At 41.5% G+C, this 8311-nt stretch overlaps 1 protein-coding gene across 5 annotated transcripts in view; it reads left to right on the top strand.

Moving 5' to 3' along the window:
* Nucleotides 1-8311, top strand: part of LOC109478701 (growth factor receptor-bound protein 14-like) — a 37485-nt gene continuing 29174 nt past the window's right edge. For 4 of the 5 annotated variants that reach the window (XM_019780405.1, XM_019780404.1, XM_019780403.1 and 1 more), the window contains exon 1: nt 1-159. The gene's annotated coding sequence lies outside the window, so the exon portion shown is untranslated. Of the gene's footprint in view, nt 160-2708; nt 2806-8311 lie in introns of those variants that run through there. The other variant, XM_019780401.1, reaches the window with a different exon arrangement.

The raw sequence follows: 8311 nt of genomic DNA, 5'->3' as shown, positions 1-8311 counted from the left end.
TGGCCGACCGCTGTGCAGCGATCCGTGGTGCAGAGGGCAACGGGAGAAAGCTGCGGTTTCAGCGGGGTTTTCTCCGCGCTTTTCTGGGGGTGTGCCTCCGTGCAGTCGCCGGGATTCTTGCAACGGGACATCGGACGGCCCAGCCCGCACGCGTTTCACGTAAGTTCGCCGTCTTTCCAACCCGGGAGGGTGCAGTGTTTGGGTCCGATCTAGCGGTGTTGTGGTGTGTAGCTCGGCGGTTCTTGCATGCCTCGATGGGCAGCTAGCGCAGTGTGTGCGGGCCTCGGGACCAGCGCACACCCCTCGCCAACTTCCCAGTAGGCTGCCCAGTTTCACTAACTCTCCCAACTTTGCACTACCTCCTTAAAGAAACCCCCGCATCCTTAAGAAACGCACTAAAACTTCTGCACGTTTTTTTAACCTCCAGCGGCAGAAGTTTACAGTGGAGTGATGACGTCATATGTAAACGACGAGCTGTCCGAAATGTTGACCATCACTCTTGTTGCGCTCTCCACAGATGTTGGGCCTAGATAAAGGATTTTCGCGGCGTATCCACTTCAATATCACAACACTGCTGCGCTTTTAAAGAAAGTTTCACGGTAACAAACCACACGATTCAAACACTGCAACGTGCGTGCAAACCAGCTTCTAATAGCTACATGATTTAAATGTCCCCTGTGATTTTTTTGTCGCCAAGGTTGTTACAAAACTAAGATCTCGACTCGCCCCTACACGTCTGTGAGTAGACCGAATTTTTCTGTCACTAAGTATTGTCAGCAGGTCACCTTTAAGACCTGCCCCTCACGTGACAGCGTGCACGTAGCGCGGATAGCGGACCGTGCAGGTGCTGTGGGACCCAGGCCAGCATGACTCACCAGGACACTTGCAGCTGTAACACTTCCCGTAGCCACGCCCATGTTCTAGTAGTCTTCGTATAGGCACCTGCAGTTGGGGAAACTGGAAAAGTTCTAGAGAGTGACGATTTTCCCAAAACTTTTTTGTTTTCTTTTTTGAAAAGATACAAGGAAGTGTTTTGCAATTTGTGTGCTTTTTGACACGGGAAAATGTTTGACAGAAATATTTGAAAAGTGCAAATAATCACATTGGCACCTGCAGTTTTGAAACTGACAAAAGTTTCAAAAGATTTGGGTATGGATGATTTGGGCAAAAAAGGAATTGTGATATGGTAGGAGTATAGAAGCTTTGTTTTGGCTTATGGACTATTACAAAAAAAGTCCATATATATTTGTTTATACCGTTTCAGGAATTTTTATTGGTACGGTTTTCATTTTCAATTTTCCTAAGTACTGTTCCCTCGGTTTTTATTTTGCATTGTTCAATCCACCCTGTTAAAAGGGTGCTAAAAATTTTGGAGAGAAAAAAACATGTTTTTTTTTCCTAAAAAAACTTTTATTTTACAATAATCTTCATCATTATTTTACAATGAAGAAGTACATCATCGTCAATGTCTTGAAGTTTGATGGGCCTTTGATGAAAACCTGAGAAATGCTGAATATCCTGAAATGTTTGCAGTGTTTTTTGTTGTGACCTCTATACCACAAATTCACTGCAAATGTATAATTCCAATGTACACTATAGCGAACTTACAATACCACACGAAAAACACCTTTCCCTACATTCTACGTTCACTTAAAATTATGTTTCATGAAAGTAAGTGAATCAAATCATATAGTGTTTAAATTTTTTTGAGCCACCTGTGCAGCTTCCTTGTCACATGCAACCCTGTCAGTAACAGTTAGCAGTAAAAAGTGTTAAGTGTTATTAGTGTTAAGACCTGGAGGATTGGGTTTCTGAACTTTGACCCTAATCCCATCCTTCTAGAAAAGTACAAGCCTGTCAAACCTTTTTGACCTTGAGGAAATAGATCCCAATGTCACTCAGCTTCAGTTCCTGGAGGCAAAAATGTAACGTTAGATTTTAAAGTCATATCTACACTATTCCTCATCAAGAAAGCAAGTTGATTAGAAATTCCTTTTTATTCAAAAACATGTACTATTTTACTTTTTAGCATTTAACTGTAGCTCAAAGTGTGTCCAGGGTGTACTATACTAACGTAGATATCAGTAGTTAGTTTATCACTTGCACATAAACAATATAGATGTAGGGTGCGTATGTTACAGCTGCATGCAACATAATCTTATACAGATTGAACTTTCCTGACAAATAAACTGTTCCACTGTTGAATACGTAACACTTAGGAAAACATGCTTTTTGGCTGCAAAGATTGATTACTAGTCCAACTCTGGCAGAAATTCTAGCTGTTCTTTTCCCAAACCTCAACATACAGACACTATGGAGTATGGTATAGGTCGTGTTCAGAAGTTAGTTTTTGTTTTGGTGTCAATGCCCTGCCTCCTGTGCTTGTGGTTCTTTCTTGTTGCCTGTATAGAAATGTGGGTTACCACACTAGGGGTGTTCCCAAGAACAAACCTATCACCATTCACAGCACAAGGCAGCTTTGATAGGTACATTGACAAATGGACGTTTGAAAGGGTAGATTGAGTTGCGTTGGAAACAGCGGCCGAGCGCTTTTGTTCTTCAGGACCTTCAGCTTAGCTTGCATTAGCTTTGTGGTCGGCGAACAAAAGCCACGTTGTACATTGACTGCTTTGTGTATATTGGGACATCGGATCATAAGCTGCAGCTAAGCTTTCAAGGATTGACGTCAAAGGGAGTTTGAGTTGCACGGCCTGGAGCGAGGGGGCAGAAGTTTCCTAGGGTCAAGCAGGTAGCGATTCCTACCCTGGGTCGAACAGGACTTGTTTGAATTGTTCTTTCTACCAGGTAAGCCTCGCATATGCCGGGTATGTGTCATTGACCTCAGAAGTAGACACAGTTCGCTGCGCCGGAGCTTTGTCTCTCGCGTACCGGGACGTGTATAATGGTGACAGACAGATCCCAGCGCTTTGTGAACATACCCTACTTTCTCTCGCTATTGTTGTGGTTTTCTATTGTGGTGTTTCTCGGAGGCTTTACCACATGCCCTCAGGGGTAATGCTGTCGGGAGCCGTCTTCTGCCAAATTGATTCTGTTCTAATGGTAGAGGCTTTCAGATAAACCAGGACTAAAGCCCAGCACATACAGGGCAGCTTGCCAACTGTATACATGCCAGGGCTGGAAATACTTTTTTCTGCATACCTGTACTGGTATAGGTAAAATGATACTGAAAATTACCTGCACCACTCAGAATTTAGAAAGTATGGATCATACTAAAAACTGTACAGAGACTATTTCCTTTATGGGTGGTAACAGTCAATGCAGCAAATAAAAATCCATATATGCCTACTACATATAAACCCAGTACATGGACCAGTGCAGGTTAGGTGCTGGTAGACATAAGAAATACCTGCACAGCTCTGATCAGGTGGTGTTTCAAGCCCTGCATTAGACTATTGCAAATGTTGCCGATAGGATAAAGTATTAGTAATGAAATTAGATCTAAAGGCAGAGTCCTGGTTGGCTGAAACTTGATATTCTAGTTAATGCAGAATCATGATTGGTCTAGAATAAAAGTAAATTATTCATCCCATTTGGTGCGTGATCTTTCAACAGGAGAAGGCTCCATGTCCCCATGCTAAAGTTTCAAAGGCTTTGTGGTAGTGATGAGTGTTTGATATCCACTCTGTACATTTATTGTCCATCTCTTTTAGCTGATTGCGAAACAGTCAGAAAATGTATGTGTAAACAGCCATTGCTGGAAGTACAACAAGGGGACCTTTTTCCTCAGGTAGATTTATGGTTGGCCAGGTCTTTGTGGTTTGGCAAAAGAACGTGACATTATAGTGTGCCAAATTGTTTGCTATGCTCAGTACCACAGAGAGGTCAAGGGTACAAATTTGTCAGGTGTAGTGACAGCCTTCTCTGGTTTCTTAGGGACTTAGGGCTGGTCCATTACAAAAGGTGGGGGTGGTGGTTGGATGATCAGATTGGAGCTGTGCAAAGATAAATGAAGTTACAGTAATTTATGGAGTTGTTCACCCCATAACCCCATAACTGACCTATCCCGGATGTCAGTTCTTTAGAAAGTTTCTGTGAGCTTTTGTGATAGCCAAGGGGGCAATCCATTCATTACCATAGGGGAGGAGATTATTTTAAGGGGAAGTACAAAGTTTTATGGTACTCTATTTTATTCCTTCTTAGGTTTATAAATCATGTGGACAAACATTTACCTTAAAATGGTCCAAATTTCAGAACAACCTTTTTTCAGACATGCATTTTTGTATGAAGAGCATCAGATGGTGTCAATTTCATTACGAAAGTTTGGCACAGATAATATTGTATTGTACTTTTAAATGATCTGAATCCAAAAGAATGAGTTAATGGTGCTAAAAAAGAAATGCCATAAAAGGCTAAGTTTTGATGGACTTGACCTTGTAAATGTTTGCAGGGCTACTTTATTTTATGACCCCCTTCACAGTTATTACCACCTCCCCTCTACCTTTACCATCACCATTCTCTTGAGCAGTCCCTTGGCAAACCTCCAGGAGTAACAGTGGAATAGAAGCTCTCATCAGCATGACCAAAACCCTAAATATTTAGGCTTTCAGTACCTATAAACAGAGGGTGTTGGTATAAAACACTAGAGAACTGTGAGAATCGATCTAGAAACCCTTTGCATGGGGTAGACTGGCAGTTTGTGGTCAGGCGTTTGAATGACATGGCAGTCACCTTAAAGTGACCTTGGACGTTGGAGTTTAGCATCCCCAACACAAGCAGCAATTAAGGTACTAGTAAAGAATTTGTTTTGTAAATGAGGTTTTTACGTCTCCAAGGAGGCTTAACTTGATTTGGGTTTCACCAGTTTTAGGTGGTTGGACACGGGCTGGTTGGTTGGCTGGCTAGCAGGTTGGTTACTTGGTTGTTTGGTTACTTGATTGGTTGATAGGTTGGTTGGTTGGTTATCTGGATAAATATGAAGCTATGAATCAGTGACTGTCCCATCCTAAATCTATCTGCCAGGAATCATTGTAATGATTTTTAACCAGGCATGATACAGCCAAATTTGACAATTTTTCAAGTTAAGACCCTGTTCATACCAGACTTATATTTAGCGGTTTCAACCGGTTTTTCAAAAACCGGTTTTTATTTAACCTGGTGTGAACGCAAATTAACCGGTTTTTTAGGGGTTTAAATCCGATTTTCAAAAACCACTTTGGGAGGTGGTTTTTCCACCGAAAAACCTGGTCTGAACGCTAAGGGTTTATTGAACCGGTTTTTGCGTCATAATTCTGGGGCCACGGGGTCAGCATCCTGGCCGTGTGCGACCTCCAAGCTTTTTTGATCGCGCTGTTTAGACCGTTTCCACTGTTTTTCCACGGTTTCTCTTCATTTTTCACGATGGAATCAGCCAACGCAACCTGGTCGGGGGACGAGACGCTCCCGATACGTATTTTTGGAGAGCAGGAGTTGATCGCCGAATTCGAAAAAGCTGGGGGGAGGGCTCTATTAAGGTCTCTACCAAAACAAAAATGTTGGAGGAGCCTGGTAATGGCCGATTAACCGGATATTCGCTGGACAGGGTTTTTGAAAAACCGATTTTGTAAGTCTGGTGTGAACGCGACGGGTTTTTGCCGGGTTAATTATTTAGCGGTTTCAACCGGTTTATATAAGTCTGGTATGAACAGGGTCTAACTCTGTATTCTATAGTATAAACATAGCTCAGCTTTATTCGATAGCATTTATTTTAGGTTGGTAAGCCTTGGCCTATATAGATACAGGTGATAAGATTTAAATGACTCCGGTTCAGAAATTCCACCTTGATGAAGGTTTGTGTTATTCCAAGGAGGTTCAAAAAGTCCTTTTGACTCAATGGTTATTCCAATATTGCCAAGTTTGGCCCTACAACTTACAAGTAACAATTCAGGGAGCATCCTCCCACCTCACTCCAGACATAACATAGGACAGAGGAAAGTTTAGAATTACAGAGAGAGCCCTACACTATTGTCTAAGTTGTCACTAGTTTTTGTTATCCGATAAGTTATCATCTTTTCCATTGTAAGGATGTCCATTGTTTTGTTGTTAGTTGGCATGGGTCTATCTACTGTTGATCTACTTGACCTACTTTGTCTCATAGGATCCTGACAACCCAATTTTAAAACAACAATAGAAGTGACACCTCCACACCTACACCTGTCACTCAATATGCTCTTCTAGGACAATGCCCTGAGGGTCTGTTGGGGGGTTTATGAGCACTGGATTTTTGTGAAACAGACCAGAGGATCTCTTAGAGGATCTGTGAATCCTAAACACGGATAAAGGATGGACAGAGTATACTATTAGGTAAAAAGGGGTATGAAATTTAAAGGGAATCAATTCAAAAAGATGTGATCTACATTTAAAGTAGGGAAAATGGCCAATCTCCCAACAGATATTTTGATGGACAGTATTGGCAAGGCAGTATCAAATTTATAGGAGAGTATCCATTTGCCACCCAAAAAAGATACACCAATATGTAAAAAAAATCCTGATAAAAATGCCTAAAATCATGTCCAAAACAAGCCACCGAAGCATAGAAACTGGAAACAAAACACAAAGTATAATGTAGTTGACAGAGGAAATACAATGAAACAAAAGAAGCAATGATTAGTATGAAAGCACAAGCTATGTGGATAACAAAGAAGATCTTTAAGCTTTTAGGATCTGTGGTTTCTGTTGTTTATCTAACATATTATTCCTAACACTACGAGGTGGTAAGAAAAATACAAAGTTAAAACAAGGTATGAAAAGAAGGATTTCAAACTCCACAGTTTATTTTGTTGACATTCCATAGCAAAAATTCTCGACCTTTACTACAGACAAGTTCTTTTTGTTATACGGCAGTGGCAATGACAAGTCAGCAAATAACCTGCCACTTGTGAGGTACAAATGTATGGTTAACCTCTGCCTAGACTTGGCAAGAAGGTTACTTACATGTATATGTACCTACTTAACTAAATTGTGAAATTTTTTCACAGTTGATTTTATCAGTTTATGCTCAAGTCAAAATACCACCTGCATATGCTGAGGCTAGTATGGGTAAGATTGAAGCTATGCAGGTATTTCTGATGTCTACCTGTAACTAATTTGCACCTTTTTATTTGCTACATTGACTGATCTACCCATAACAGAAATAATTGCTGCAATGGTTCCAGTATAGTTCTTAGTTTGGTCCATGCTATTGTGCAGGTAAAATTTGTCAGGAACAGGTAACTTTCAATGTTTGCAGGTAATGCAGAAAAGGGTACTTCAAGCCCATGTATTCTCAATGTCTGAAGATCTTTTTTGTCAGCTTCAAGTGGGAAAGTAACAATTCAAACTCATCGCTGGTGCCACGTTTCTGTCCTCATATAACTCTGGCCAGCAATGCCTCAGTCTGCCTCAAATGCTGACTCAGCGGAAAGTTTCAAATGTTACTGAAGTCAGAAGGCTGCCAACAGTCACCTCAGTTAAGGGTTCTGGGAAAGCCAACTGCTGTAACTCCTGAGTCATTACTCATGATTGTAACTGACACTTCATATAATATACTATACTGTCCTACTGTACTTGTGATAAACACAGAGAACAAAAAGATAACAAGAAGCCATAGGCGACAATCCTCCGTGAAGTTTTATATATTTCAACAAAATCCCAAGCGTCAACGCCAGACCTACTGTGCAGACATTATGATTAGGCAACGGTTAATACAATGAGGGCGCGTCACAAGCATAAAACATACAAAAAGCTAAATCCATTACTGCTCCCAGGGCGTGTAAAGATACTGTGCTTCAAGTTCGAAGTTCATTTTAATTACACACACACAATTATTGCATTCACATAAAGATCGGACTATCATGGTCGTGTCAAAGACAGCCCCACCGTCTTCCCGTGCCTGTACCTAATTAAGCGCGCCTGGAACAGGCCAAATTCCAGCAACAGTTGCGGTAAGCACCGCGAGTGTTACTACCGCCGGCCAGATAACCAGGATATCTGCTTAGGGTACCTCTGCTACCAGACAACTGCCTAAACCTACGGCCTATTCCACAGGATTGTAAAAGTAGGGATGTTTCTAAAATATGCATTTACTTCAATATCAAAACAGCTACGGTAAAAATAAAAAGACGTGCATCATCCCGGACATAATGCCACACCACATGCAAAATTACACAGAAATGCGACGTACGGAAGAATGCGTTTTGGCTGCGAACATCTTCCAAAAAACTTGGCATCTCTTAAGCATGGGCAAAAACATCTGGAACCACTTATCAAAACCACCCCGTATCTGCATGAAGTTCCACCCCCCCCACTGCTATTCCAAACAACGCGTTTTTCAGGA

This window comes from Branchiostoma belcheri, unplaced genomic scaffold (genome assembly GCF_001625305.1).
Source record: "Branchiostoma belcheri isolate BF01 breed outbred unplaced genomic scaffold, Haploidv18h27 scaffold45, whole genome shotgun sequence".
Classification (NCBI taxonomy): domain Eukaryota; kingdom Metazoa; phylum Chordata; class Leptocardii; order Amphioxiformes; family Branchiostomatidae; genus Branchiostoma; species Branchiostoma belcheri.
The sequence above is the reverse complement of the archived record's forward strand: the minus strand, read 5'-3'. Positions and strand labels throughout refer to the sequence as shown.